Source organism: Perissodus microlepis, chromosome 13 (assembly GCF_051167445.1).
Source record: "Perissodus microlepis isolate ML-2025 ecotype Zambia chromosome 13, ASM5116744v1, whole genome shotgun sequence".
NCBI classification, from domain to species: Eukaryota; Metazoa; Chordata; class Actinopteri; order Cichliformes; family Cichlidae; genus Perissodus; species Perissodus microlepis.
Window position 1 is genome coordinate 16,269,674 of NC_140473.1, and position 15,137 is coordinate 16,284,810.

At 41.4% G+C, this 15,137-nt stretch overlaps 1 protein-coding gene across 1 annotated transcript in view; it reads right to left on the reverse strand.

Annotated features, from left to right (window-relative positions):
- The window catches only part of lzts2a (leucine zipper, putative tumor suppressor 2a), a 45,981-nt gene that overhangs the window by 17,807 nt on the left and 13,037 nt on the right, over nt 1–15,137 (reverse strand). The window contains exon 2 of the mRNA XM_084948227.1: nt 7,229–7,345. The gene's annotated coding sequence lies outside the window, so the exon portion shown is untranslated. The remainder of the gene's footprint in view (nt 1–7,228; nt 7,346–15,137) is intronic.

Here is a 15,137-nt window from a genome sequence, read left to right on the forward strand (position 1 = left end):
ACGCAGAACAAAGACGGGGTAGCGAGCGATATGACTTTCTCTTTACTGGCATCCTTCAATGAGGAAAAGTAGGACTCGATATCTGAAAAGTCTCAAATTTTTCTTATGTTTCTCAGAAAGTGTCACAGCTCGTGAAAGTGAAATCAGCAATCATAGCTGAAGCAGAAGATAACAAAGACAATGCCGCCCACACACATACACAAAAAACACAGAGTGCTACTAAATACAGCCAGGCAAATGAGTTCCACAGCAGCTATTACATAAGCAACAACGCCTCACTTTAACTGTGCCAGCCTCACTGCATAAATTCAACTCCACTCATGTGGGAAAATATCTGACATGGCGAAGGAGCACATGTGCAGACGTATTCAGACATACTGTCCGTGCCGCTGCAAACTCGAGAAAGACAGAGTGGGGACAGGCTGGCTTGGAAAATACTCATTCAGCAAACTGAGCACAAGCCAGGCCGACTTCGAATCTCTTGCCGTCTCTCTGTCTTCCTGCATATCTGTCTGTCTCTTTCTGGATTCGTCCACCCTGCTCTTCAACTAGAGGCTTTACATAAACACCTGGCATGAGATGTAGCTAAATGGGATCATTGCAAAAGAATGGAGCCGAGCACAGAAAGTGTGAAAGGGGCTAGTAAAATTTTATGGAATCTGAATCCATCCTTATAATTCGGTCTTTTTGATGAACTTGGTGCCCCCACACCAAAGAGACTACCGCTGCTGAATGGGTACATGTATTTCAACACGTAATTTGTCCTATTGCTTTAACAAAAACAGCATTTTGTTGCTCTGCTGGAGATGAAAAAGTAATAAATGAGACATGGGAAAGAGCTGTAATTCTAAGGTATATAAATAACAGATTTTTCTCCAGGTACGATGCACTCATCATCACCTGAACCATGACAATGTAACCTCCTAAGGTTAGGAAGCCTAAGATGTAACCAAAAACACAAGTTCCTAAACTAATATGAGACAAGAACAATGACAGTTCAGCTTTTTAAAAGCATTCTGCTGTTGTTTTATTGACTTTGGAACATTTGCCATTCTCAGTCAGTCATGTTAGCGCACGATTAGCACATAGATTGTAAATCACTACAGTTTGTTTCTTTGCATGGGCGAGTGCTGTCAAAAACCAGTATGAAAAGCAATAAAAACCTTTATCTGAGAAAGACTGAATAGTTTTGAATAACATTTTTTTCTTAAGTGTATCTTGTTTTTTTTAAGGCTACTGCCATTAAAAAGTCATTGTTGCACATGTTGGTTATATTCAGAGGTTATGTGCAGCCTACCATACATTTACCTTTAAATGCTTGCACAGCAAGTTGATACTGATAGCATATCCTCCACCAAGTAAACAGAAACAAGCTCATTTATTTCCTTTGGTGTGACAGCTGAAGTCAAACTGGCTAATGCTGTTGTAGGACCCCTTTATTTATATTAACCCTCTCGCACACGGGGCTTTGGTGTTATTTCGGCCGGTCATGTACCTCTCAGATGTTGATTGTTCCTAGCATTTATCCCTGTGTGGGTGCATCAATGGCCACGTGCACATTTATAGAGAGGTGTCAGGTTATGGTATAGTCTTTCAGAAACGGTTTGAAATTATGACATACCTACAGCATAGGCACGTCTGATGAGTAAAGAAACTGCAGCGAGCATTAAAAAGCTATTCGTTCTTATCGACCAGCAGGGGGCGACTACACTGAATTTGGAATGAAGTCTAGTTGTATAGAACCATGGTCCCCAACCTTTTTTGCGCCACGGACTGGTTTAATGTCAGACAATATGTCGCGGATAAATACAACAAAATAAAATGATACAACCAAGACAAAAACTGTGGTATTTTGTAAATATAATAATAAATGCGAATTCACTGTGTAATTGTGTAACTTTATCAGCAGCGTCCTCCTGAAATCCGCCAACAACATCGAGAGCTACATCCTCCTCTCTGGCCCTTAATGCTCTCTGGTCGCTATGGTAACGTGTAAATATTTCTACAACTACAACACGGGAAAAGACCCAGGGAAACCGAGTTAACGATAAAAACCCTGAAAGCCATAAATTTCACACCCGAGCCTCAACTCTGGCCTGGTACCAAACAAGTCGCGGACCGGTACCGGTACGTGGCCCAGGGGTTGGGCACCGCTGGTATAGAAGTCATGGAGAAAACGACCCTTTTGGCGCTCTTGACTGTGACCTCAGTAACACAGTTTAATGATGGCCTCAATCACTATTTTTAAGTCTTACTTAATACAATGTGAGATTTATTTTGTGAATTTGGTTTGATTGGAGTCACAAAGAAGGATAAAGCAGGGTATCTTTTACAGTTTGACTGACTAGCATCTATCATGAGTGTCCCTCGGTTTTTCAGGTAGATCCACTGTCTTCTCATCACATCCAATTTCAAAATACAAAGATGGTGACTGTGAAGCAGTTGGGTGACATCATGGTGGCTATGGCTATCCTTTCTTTAGGGCAAATGACAAATGATCTAAAGTTTTTTCTGGCATTCTGTGTGAGAACGTGACTTTAACAAACTGGAACGTGATCTTAAATGAATCCAGCCCACCTAAGCTCAGCCTAAACAGAGAGAGGATAAAAGGTAAATCACTTTCAAAAGACAAAGAGAGCCACAAAAGGTCTCAATACCTTTTTTTGAAGCTGCTTAACTACCTTTTAGTACTGTGCATACACACCCACAGCACACAGGAAGCATTAGTCAACACAGCTGCAACATGTGACACGTTACCTCATTTATTTTGTCCAGAGAAGATGAGGTAACCCTTCTTTTCCATCTCTGCCCCCATTCTCACTCCCCTTCACCTTACCGTTAACGTCACGTCAGCGTTTGTGCATTTATAGAGTAAAACGTCACTCCTGCGAACTCTGCCAAATCCCATTCTGGGTAATTACAGTCTTCTCCTAGCAAGCCCTCAAATGAAGCCTTAACATGATACAATCAAACACAGATACTACAAAGAGTTGAGTGAATGGACAGCACTGCGAGCTGTCTATAAACATATCTGCTGACGCACCACTCTCGGGCCAAAACAAACTTGATGAGAAACTACAATATGTGGCCCGAGGCGCACGAGGAGTCTTGTAATTACACACATAGGGAAGACATGAGAGGAATAGCAGCGGGCTCTACCCCCAGTGCTTTGTCATCAAAAGAAACACAAAGATTCCCTTTGAGTCTTCTGGATGAAAACATGTTTTTTTGCAGGTCACATTTTTGAGATGTGGCCTAATTGTCTGCTTTGGTGCAAGTGTACATGCTGCCTCATGCTTTTCTTATCTTCACTGTGAGTGTGTGTTAAGACAGATTGAATAACACCCTCCTCCTCCTCCTTCTCCTTCTTCCTCCAGGCCAACTGTCCAAAAAAGGGGGGCAGCTTTTCTTAAGGCTGAAATTTCAAATCAATACCCCCAACAGTGTGTAATGAGTAGATTAGCCAGGGTCAGGATTAGAAAACCTGGGCTCAGACACCACAAAAAACCCTCATCATCCCACCTCAACAAATCCAGGCAACCAGTTTTGTTTGTCCCTGCACAAAAACTCTCCTGGGTCATGTAGACCAGCCACAAAAGTGACAACTTAAGAGCGGTAACTTCAAGCTTCTGAGTCTGTCAGCTGACTGAAGTTTGTGAATCATCATTTAACTATTCATTACTCAGTTTTTAGAAGTCACCAGCATTTTTTCTTTACTAAACTAGTTTCCATTCTAGTTGCTAAATCCTTGTTGCATGCGCCTTGCTGTCCATCTCCCTTGCGCCTTTCGTTAAATGTAACTCACCCTCATAAGGGGCTTCACACAGAGAGTCAAGGTGCTCATGAATACAAAGTTTATTCTCAGGCGAATTTGCATAAATTTAAACGAAGCCAAACGGCAATGGAAAGCAGGGTGAGGAGAGCCTGAGTTTGGAGAATCTGAGGCATATGCACTGACGTTTCTCATACAGACACATGTAAGAGCACACACACTCTCTCCTTCCCTCCATACTCACTCCAGTGAGAGCCCTGCATCGCTGCCTTCACTTGTCTCTCTTGGAAAAAAAGTTACAAAAAAAAAAAAATCAGTCCGGTGCTCTGATGGCTCAGATTCTCCGCGTCTCCCCTTCCTTCTTCTGTCGACTATCTCTCCCCTACAGCATTCCAGCTTCCTGCCGTTGCCTCTGCGCCGCTCCCAGACTTCATATCCTGACACAAGGACTTTCAAATGGAAGCCCTTTTATTTTCCTGTCCCCTCACCACCTCCTTCTTGGTCTTCTCACTTCACTCCACTGTTTCTCTTCTCAGCTTTCCTTCCCTGCTGTCTGCCTTAGCACCGCCTCCCCCACCGCCTCCTCCTCCTCCTCATTCCTCCCTCCCCTCTCCCACTTTTGTCTGCCTCTAGTTTCTCTCTTTTAGCACACACACTACTCTCTTCTGACTCCCTTTTTCTCCTCCCCCTTCTCTTTTTAGCCTTAGAATCATCCCCCTCCTCTTTCACATATACTCTCTGCATCAGCACAGTGCTGCATCGGATATGACATTTTGGGAAATCTTATCCACTTTTTGTGTTTAGTGGATTTGTGTTCGAGCACAATGGCCCCAGGCACCGGGGGAATACCCCTTTCAACACGGTTTGCAGCACCTATCCCCTTTGGCTAAATACTAGGCCTAGTTACACCCAATTAACAAACATCATCCACTACATGAAGAGCAGCAGTCGCTACAGAGGAAGAAAGAGGGCGAGTCAATTATCTCAGATGGGGTATATTATATAACATCTTTCTGGCAGCGTGCACCTCATGTTCTCCAGTGCACATGAAAGTGAGTGTGGGTATTGTTCACCAGGTATTAGGAAGATGCCCAGGTCCAGTGGCTGCAAAACAAGCCCAGTTCATCACCCCTTCACTACTACACTGACAGCTGATAGAAGGTCTTTGAGCTGATATACTGTGATTGGTTTTCTCCAGACTTGGCGGTGTGTATTATGGCCAAACATCTACTTTGGTTTCAAGGTTGTTCCAGAAATCTTGTGGTTTGTTCAGATGCAACTTTGCAAACATTTCCTCATAAATTTACTTCAAGTTTTATGATATTAAGCTAAAGTGCTAATATTATCAAAGCACTATCATTGTTAGCATCACTATTGCTAAGTCCAGCCTGATACAGCTGTAACAGTGGGTACAGGCAATTCATTGATCAGGACAGCTCAATTGTTGAGTTTTGTTTTTTTGTTTTTTTTACAAATAAATTCATCATTTAATCAATAATTAAGTCACTGACTGTTTCAGCCCTAATTTACTTTCAGATCACACACTTGGCTCTTGTGTGACACCCAGCACTTAGCACTCTTGGTTGGTTGTTGTGTGCTGCCGTGGTGGAAAACCAATAAGAGGACTGAATAATGGTGTGTGTGTGTGTGTGTGCCATCACTTTCTCTCTCCTTATTGGAACTCCCCCATTCCTCCCTCTGAGTCCCACGGTGGTAAAGTGAGAGAGGAAAAAAAAAAAAGAGTTCACTTTTGCTCCCTGACTTGGCACTTTGCTACCACTAACACAGCCCACCTCTCTGGGCTTAAAATACAACACCAGAAAGCTTTTGAGTCTTTTATATGTGTGTGACACTGAGCGAGTGTGTGTGAGTCAGCAAGAGTTTCTATTTCAGCCTTTGAATAGGTAATAACAATCCACAAAACCAGTGCATCAGCTCAGTTTGAGTCAGTGAAAAACAGGACTTGTGACGTATTAAAGAAAAGTGAGAGACTTTGTATCTAAAACTAATATAAATCATTTAAGTGGACATATTATGCTCATTTTCAACTCCATATTTCATTGCTGAACTCTACTAATGTAGTTTTTACAGGTCAAAATGATACACAATATACTTTTTGCAGCCCCTGAGTTCATCCACTTTCTGAAACAAGCAGTTTGACTTTCTTTCCTTTCTTCTAATTGGCTGCCCTTCTCAAACAGAAACTTTGAACAGTACTTGGGAGTACTTGAGCAGCTGAGTGCCTGGGATATCTGCTGTCAGTGACATCATACAGGTCCAAGAGTAGAAAAAATGTTTGAAACTAAGTGTTTAGAGCAGTCTGAAACCAGAGCTTTTGGACCACAGGGATTACTTGAATACACTCTGGCCAATTTTACTGTGAACTTGTACCTTAAAACCCAGAAAACATTTCTAAAGATGCTGAAACTCTCTATAGAGATGAGGACAAAGTATGCTTTGGTTTATCACATTAAATCTCATTTTACCCAGCCAAATACAGTTCAGTGAAGCGTTAGCATTTACTAAACAGGTATCAACCAAAAAATGAAATATTAAGTAGGACTTTGTATTCTGAAAACGACCTTCTAACACAGGTGGTGAGTTGTGTTTTGGGACAGATAATGAAGGAAGGAGACAGCTGGGCTGAGACAGGGAGGACTGGAGGACAAAAATGCAGCGGAGATAGCAGATCTGTAATGGATACAGTGGAAAGAAGAGAGGAAGACAGCTGCTGCTGCCTTGACAACATAGTATTATCACCCCAAATATCTTACAAGTGCTGCCGTTTACTGTTCTTTAGCTGATAGAAATGATAAGGGGTTAATGTCAGGATTGAGTGTTGTGTGACTGCTTTTGAAGAACAACAGACACAAAAAAGTGCATAATATTCTCTGCATTAGCTATATTAGGTGTGTAAAAAAAAAAAAAAAAAAGAAGTCGAAGAAAATTGTGTTTTCTGGACGAGACAATTTGATTAGCAGCACCTTCGGTGCCTTATGTGAGGCACTCGACTACAGTATGGAACAGCATGAGCTCAGCCACAAATTTCTAACCTCTTGACCCCCTCATCTCTTCCTCTACTCCCTCTAACCCCTGTGTCACATTCTCCAACTGCTATCCTTCTCCAAATCTAGTCACTAAACAGAAGCATCAAAGAGGCCAAGACCCCTATTTCCATAAATGTGTTTGCATCTGTGTGACAAAATGAGGACACTCTAATATGAGCCCACACCTTGTCAGTCCACTGATCAGCATTGACGGCTCCCATGAAAAGAAAGAAGAAAAAAAAACAGAAGGGAGAAAGAACACAAAAGGGAGGGCAAGAAAGAACAAGAGTGGGTAGTAGGAGGAGTGGGGGATGCTTGAGTCAGCAAATACTGAAGGTCAGCGTTATCAGAGAAGGGTTTTGTCTGCAGAGGGTGTTTTATTTTTTGTTTTTTTAGCGTGGTTCTTTACCTCAGTGTGTCACCCAGTGTCCTCCTCCTGGTGGTCTGGGGGAGAGAGGAAAATGGCAGAGAGCTTTCATCCCAGGACTTTGCTTCTTTCTGGGATTCTCTTCAGGTGGACCGTGGCCTGAGGAAAAACAAGGAGTTAAGATGAACTAATCTGACCAGTTGTGTCCATCAGGTACGAGTGAACTGAAACAGTAAGGGCCAAACATCTAAACTCTACAGTGTGGATTTGAATGTATCTAAAATGGTTAGCATATGAAAACAAAAACACAGTCAGAAATAGCAAATGTGATGACCTCACAGTGACCACAGTCCTAACATGAAGCTGAAAATGCACTTTTTGATCAATAAAATCTACAATCCTTGATCTCTTCCTTCCTCCTTCTGTCTTTAAACAAGCCACTTTTGAGCTGCTTGCATAGTAACTTAAGTCTCACACGTATGACAGTAGATGTTTTTTCTGCAAATACACAAATATTTATCTTTATACATCACGCTTTTCTTGTGCAAGAGCTAAAAAAGAATCATGAAATTTGTACAAATTTTAAATTAAACTGTCATCTTGTGTTGCGGTTCTTACAGCTGGAGTTTTGCACAAGTTTCCTAAAACTAAATGTGGTTCCAATCTTTGGAAGAGAAATGGAAAAATCCTCATTAAGGCTATAAAATGAAATGAAAAAGAGAAAGAAAACGTATCTATGAGCAGATAAAGAATATGTGTTTGCCCATAATATCAACTCTGCTTCCTCAGAATACACTTGTGTGTAAATACCTTATCATAACTTCAAAGTGTAAATGTAGTTCCATTAGTACTACCACCCTCTGGTGTCCAATAATATTAACTATAGCATTTTTCTTGTGGTTTGCAGTACATGCACATGGGAGGATTTTATCTCCACCCCCACCAAAAAATGCTACTTTGCTGGGGTTTTTTATTTGTAATTTTCCTAATCTTTTGATTGCACCCTTTTTTCCTCTTTCTTCTTTTCCACTATCTTCACTGGCAGCCGATGAGGTAATCAGTCAGCTTGTTACAGTCTGAAGCGATATGATACGACTATTGATTTTGGCCCCCATGTCCCAGTGCACCAGGGGGTCAGTAATGCCACATCACCCGACCTCCAGGCCAGGATATAGAGCGGCTTTCAGGAATCACAGACCAGTGCTGACTGGGCACTGACAGCCAGTGCCACCAACAGATAGACTGTAAGACCACAGACCATCACATTGACAGATTTTCCTAGAATTGCTGAGACCAGCCAGAGTTTGGTGTTTTTTCTGGTCAAACTTTAAACAACGAAAAGGACCGGAGCATCACACAGCTCACACATCAATCTAAACCATATATGTCAATTTTTTTTAACATTTGTCCTTAATTGTTTGTGTAATTTTGTGTCCAACAAAACAAAATCAGAAAAGAACAGCAATCATCATTGGCTTAAAAATGCAAATGCATTACGTTTCATATAAATCAATACGATCCATTTAATTCAATCAAAAGACCACATAAAACACAATTATTGACTAACTTGGTTCCCATATGGCTTCCATCCAGCTGAAGCCCAAATATCATCAGCATGGAACAACAATGAAACAAAACCGGGTGTCCATCTGTGTCTGTTAACAGGAAAGCTCACAAATTTAGAACCAGATTTGAATGAAATACAGAGGTCAGTAAGGCTTTAAGCCAAGGTATGACTGATTAAAGTGGCAATCAGGGTCTGGGATTTCTGCCATCAGATGATTATTGTGCTTCAGGCCTGATTTGATGGACACGTGATTTGTAGCCGCTAACACCACGAAACAAATAGTAAAGGAAACGTTGTGAGGGAGAAGGTGCGAGAAACGGGGTGGGTCAAGGGCATCTAGCATGTTCTAACACGGAGGTGGGGTGGCAGGAGGATCAAGGCCTTTCCACAGAGACACGGGGGAAGATTTGTTGAGATAACATGAGAGTGGTTAAATTTATTCACCCTCTTTAAGCTTCACAGATAAATGAAGAGTAGTGTCCCATAAGGCCAGCTCACAGCCAAATACAAGAATATTTTATTTTTTTAGAAACACTAATGTGCAAATACATCAATATACACACAGATTTATAGATCTAACCCTGGTCTGCCTGTCTTTTAATTGTCATAAAACCCACTGCAAGGCAATAAAACATGACCTGTGATGCTACAATGATCTCTGCAGTGGTTTAAAGGCTTCAACACACACATACACGCACAGGCATAAAATCTCGCTTCGATGCTCTCTGTCTAATCAGGCGATGAGATCTCACCCAGTATGATGGGTGCAGATTAGATAGAGATTATTCATCCTTAGATCACTGCTAGATAGATTACATCGCAATAGCAGCATATGTCCTCACTGCAGGGATGACACTGTATGTCAGGACAATGACACTGTGACTGAGGCTCCTGCACGGTGCTGCAGTATTAACTTCAGCTGAGGGTAGCGGTAAGGTCATGCAGCTTGTGTGTGCGCTTGGCTGCCTTAGGTTCACTTTGTAAATCAAAGCAATCCTTATGTTAGTAGTAGTTTTCGGTTACTGGAGAGATGCAGTATGGTGTGCTGTTGAGGGAGGAGCGAAGGAGGGTGAAGGCGAAAGTTGCTGCCGTCACCCAGAAGGCGCGGCTAAATCTGTGCCAAGGTGACTCTTGCACAATGAAGCAAGAGAGACAGAGAAGTGTTCAGTTCAGTCCATTAATACACGTACTGGATGTATCTAAGTGTATTAATGGGAGAAATTTGTCACTGTACACATCACTGTATAATACAATATCAGCAATTATTCTCTTGATTGGTTAATGTAAAAAAAAAAAAGTCAGGTAATCATGAAAAGTTGACCGTTATCAGATTCCCGCGTTAAATGGGAAATCTGAAAATTTTAAAAAGATGGAAAAAAAGAAGGAACTTATGGTGCATTTCACTGGAGGACAGAATTTTTAACTGGAACGCCCCCTCAAGCCAGACTTCCAAAATCAGACAGTCAGAGCAGCCCCACCAACCCTAAGACAATCCAAGATTGCTTCAGGGCATGTAAAAAGCAGTAAAACCATAAGACGTGACCAGCTAAGTAAGTCAGGGTCTATCCACGAACGTGTGGCAATGGTGGTTTTAAGTGCTAAAAAAACAAACAAACAAACAAACAATACGCTTTGCACTAATATGATAATGATGCATGACTGACTCTATCTTGCTAAAGAGCAAAACAAATGCTGTTATTCCTTGTTTTTCTGACTTCACTACTGAAACACACGCAACTCAGGAGTGACATCACTTCCAACTCAGTCATCCGACTTCCGAGGTAAATGGAAAGCAGCATTATAGGTGCTTTATACCTTTTTCCAAACATGCTGATTTGCATATCTCAGGTAATAACCGGTTGAATTCACAGCTACTCAGTGGCTCACCCGCCTCCTGCACAGTCTACTCAGAAACCATCCTCACCTAAACTGAGCATCAGCGTGACCAACTGTGTTCTGCTTGTGTGAAAGCATAACCTCAGACAAAGACCAGATTCTTATTCATTCTGGTGTGAACACAGCCTAGGAGAAAATAACCCAACTTCTCACCTGACTTGATAGCGCAGTAAATACTTTCCTGGTGAGTTTCAGTTGCTATTTTTATCCTGTTTCTTCTGCTTATCCAACTCTAGGTTGCAGGGTGGGTTGGAGCCTATGGAAGCTATCAGGTGAGAGGCAGGGTACAGAGTGTACAGATCACCTATCTATTATAGACCTAACAGATATAACTCACATTCACACTAATTTACAATCACTGAGTAACCTAACAAACATGTCTTTACACTGTGCAGGAGAACATGCATGTTCAGTTTGCCCATACAGAAAGTCCTCAGCCGACTGATTACTTCATACCTAAGACCTTGTTGATGTGAAAAGTGCTAATCGCTACACCACCATGCTCCCCATTATATGTATCTATTTATTTTTTACAGCATAATAATAACAATTATGTTAATTATCCTCCCATTTAGAGCAAAATACACAGTAAATGAGGGTACAATTTAGGCTAGAATTAGCTTGTGATTAACAGTTTGCTAATCTATTAGCACTCAGTGTTCTCAGTTTCACAGTTACCTCACTGACGTTTCAAAATACCTTGACGGTGATGTCAAAAATACTGAACTCCCGGCTTTAAAATGGGAGTCAAGAAACCAGTGGGTGATATTCATCATGTCAACATCCAACTTCTATGCCCAAAACTCATAAATATCACGCACATATATTAATGGAATAGGGGAAAAGCAAACAGCTATTTTGTTTAAACAAGCAGATTACACATCAGTTCAATAACACAAAGTGAATTTTATCAGTTTGAGCCACTGCTCATATCAACCACGCACACAGAAGGGTTTTAATCAAGATACACCACAGCAAGCAACTCTTTCCAAATAATACTCCCACTGTCTTTGTAAACTATTTCATCTTGGTTTGGACTGTTGTGAATCTGAGTTAAAAAAAAAAAAAAAAAAAAAAAATCATCATCATTTCTATTATAAAAACATTTTTAAAATTTCACCTTTGCACCATTTTCTGGAATTTTTAATTCATCAATATCCAGGAAAATAAATACTGGCTGATCATGAAAGTGAACAACTGCTGCTACTTAAGTGTCCCGAAACACCTGAAAACATATAAGTGTAAACTACTTCTGCATAATGTGAAAAATCGGGACAGGTGTCGAGCGTCTTGTAGCATCCATTGTCACATTGCTCATCCTCGGATGCTCGTATTGAGTAAGAATAGAATAGAATCAATGGGAATCGTAAAGCACTTCCCAGGAAAAGAGCAGTCGGGTAATGCAGTTTCTATGTATCTTTCTTTCTATTTTCTCTGTCATTAGCCATATTGTACTCGGTGTCTGGCACTCTGGCTGTTGCGGCTGCCGTTTTCCCAAGAAAGTGGAAAGCTGCTTTGTTGCCATAATATGCCCTGTGTGATGCTTGGCCCACTTTCCATCTTGCTTTCATTGTGTAAGCACACATACATAAAACATGATTTGCTGCTTCAATTTCTGACTTTTATTCAGCTGGGATTTGGTGGCAGACAACATCAGAGCCATGAAAAGCAGAGCGGAGCAGTGACGAAATGCAGCTCTCCCTCTGATCCTCTGAGCGAGGAAGAAAAGAGAGAGAGAGAGCAGGAGACAGAGAGCTGGCTACGATACAAAGAACAAGGTTTAATCACTGACCTCTAGACTTACAACTAAAGACAAATGGCCATGATTAATGAGGCCCATTCATCTTACAGGTTAAGAAAAAAAAAAAAAAACAGCAGGGACTGTGTGTGCCCGTGATGCTCTCGAGCTTCAGTCCTGTTAGTTTGCACTTCACGTGTGAGTCCAAGGAGCTCAGATCAGGATCACTGTAGATCCAGCATTGTTCACTAGAGGGCAGCCTGCAATGATGTGAAATCTGGCAGCTGCAATGATGGCTGCTCAGTCCTGAGTGAAACTTGTTCGTAGCAACAAATAACAGAAGGAACAGATAATATAGTATAAAGTTATTTTATTATCTGGTGTGCAAAACTATTGCACTAGCTATTTAAATGATTATTTTAACCTTCATTCAGATTGATTCCTTTTCTATATTCAGTACACTATGTACACTGCTTTAAAAAAGTACATACGGCCACATTATTGAGACTTGTCACAAGGAGTTGCCACAGTTGGTAGCTCCACTTGGGAGACTTATGCAGGATTTCCTTCCTAATGCAACCCAAAGGGGAATTTGTTTTTCTGGCTGGAATTAATTCAGTTATTTTACTTTATTTGGCTACTTATTCAGATATTTTGGGTCTTTTCTAGTTCACTGAGCTGCCTCACTGCACTGGGCCACTTTATTTTACTTATATTTGTTTGGGGTTTTTTCAGTTTCTCCTGCTATAACAGAAATCCATTCATTTATCATCTAAGTCTTTCCCATACCGGAGATTGGCCCCCTCCAGTGGTGCATGAGAATAATTAGGGCGATTAAAAAGTAATAATGCTCTGTTCATTTGACTTTTCTCTAACCTTTGCTTTTCTTATGAAATAATGCTTTGCACTGGGTAAACATGTCTTGTTGATGCCATGAAATGTTTATCCAGAGAACGTTTGTTATTTATCATCTTGAAGCTGACAGACAGAAAACGGTAATTCAAATAACTGCTTTTTACGACCAAGGTATGCAGAAGAGCAGCTCTGAATGCAACACATTGAACCTTGAAGCAGATGGCCCACACCAGGTGTCACTTCTGTCAGCTAAGAGCATGAAACTGAGGCTACAGTTCACACAGGCACCAAAATAATTCCATAAAGGACTGGAGAAATTTTGTCTGGCCTGATGGGTTTTGATTTCTGCTGTGAAATTCACATCTTAGGGTCTAAACTTAATGTAAACAGCCTGAAAGCATGGATCCATCCTGCTTTGTATGAATGTTTAGGGTGGTAGTGGTGCAATGGTGTAGGGCAGGGGTGGCAAACTCCAGGCCTCGAGAGCCAATGTCCTGCAGGTTTTAGATAACACCCTGGGTCAACACACCTGAATCAAATGATTAGTTAATTACCGGGCTTCTGGAGAACTTCAAGAAATGTTGGGGAGGTAATTTAGCAATTTAAATCAGCTGTGATGGATCAAGGACACATCTAAAACCTGCAGGACACCGGCTCTTGAGGCCTGGGGTTTGCCACCCCTGGTGTAGGGGATCTTTTCTTGGCACATCTTGGCCCCCTCAGAACCAGATGAACATTAGTTAAACACCACAGCCTACATGAATATGATTGCCGATCATGTTCAACCCTTTATGACCACCACATGCCCATCTTCTGATGGCTGCTCAAATGGCCTCTACTATCACCAGATCTCAAAGCAGTAGAGCACCTTTGGGATGTGTTGGAACAGGGGATTGATAGCCCGGATGTGCACATGACAAATCCGCAGCAGCTGTGTGACGCTATCATGTCTGTATGAACTGAAATCACTGAGGAATGTTTCTACCGTGTACCTAATAAAGTGGCCAGTAAGTGTATGCCAAGACATCCAGTTTGGTTACCATGATAACCATGCACTCCTCTTTTTTATGTAACCAAAAATATAAAATCTGTGAGTAGAAAAAAAGAAACAAAAAACAAATTTACAATATTTGAATGAAAGTATTTAGTTATGTCAGAGGGGAGTGACCTCATCAGTACTCTCCACCCTAAAGTGAAAGGTCTAATTGATGCACTCCAACTCTTTGACCCCTATCTCCACTCCTATAATGTTTCTAAGGATCATAAGTCATCCTCCTCTGTGGCCAGATTAGATGAGATGACAAGAGATTGGAGGGGATGGCCGCAGCAGCAGCAGCAGCAGCAGCGGTGGGTAAAGTTTATCTCTGTAACCGAGCTCAAGAGCAGCAGCTGATGTGTGGCCACAGCTGCACACAGTCAACCTCTTATGAAAATCTTGGCAGAACAAATGATGAGTTTGCATGTTTGACGACAGCTGATGACTAATGAGGGTCTTCTATGCAGAAACAATGCAACATGGGCAGGATGAGCAAAAGGTGACCACACAGAGGAAGATTAACAAATGAGAAACAATGACTGCAGGAAAATTTTTCCTTTTCCTTTTCAGTGCTTAAATCACAGCCGGAGCTAAAGGTTTTGTCTTGCTTTTGTCTGTTTCCAGCTCTATCAGCCCCACCACTGTTGTTGTAACAATTTGTCTGTCTGGAGGATATGGATCATCTCTCTTCATTCACACGCTTTTTCTCCTCTCTTATTATTTCCATCCTCCCTATCTTTAGCTTTTCTTACATTATTTCAAACACAATTTTCACACAGATTCAGTATGGGGGCTGCTGCTTCACACTGGTTATCTATCATGTTTAAGCGTCTTTTATTGACTGCACAATGAAAATGCA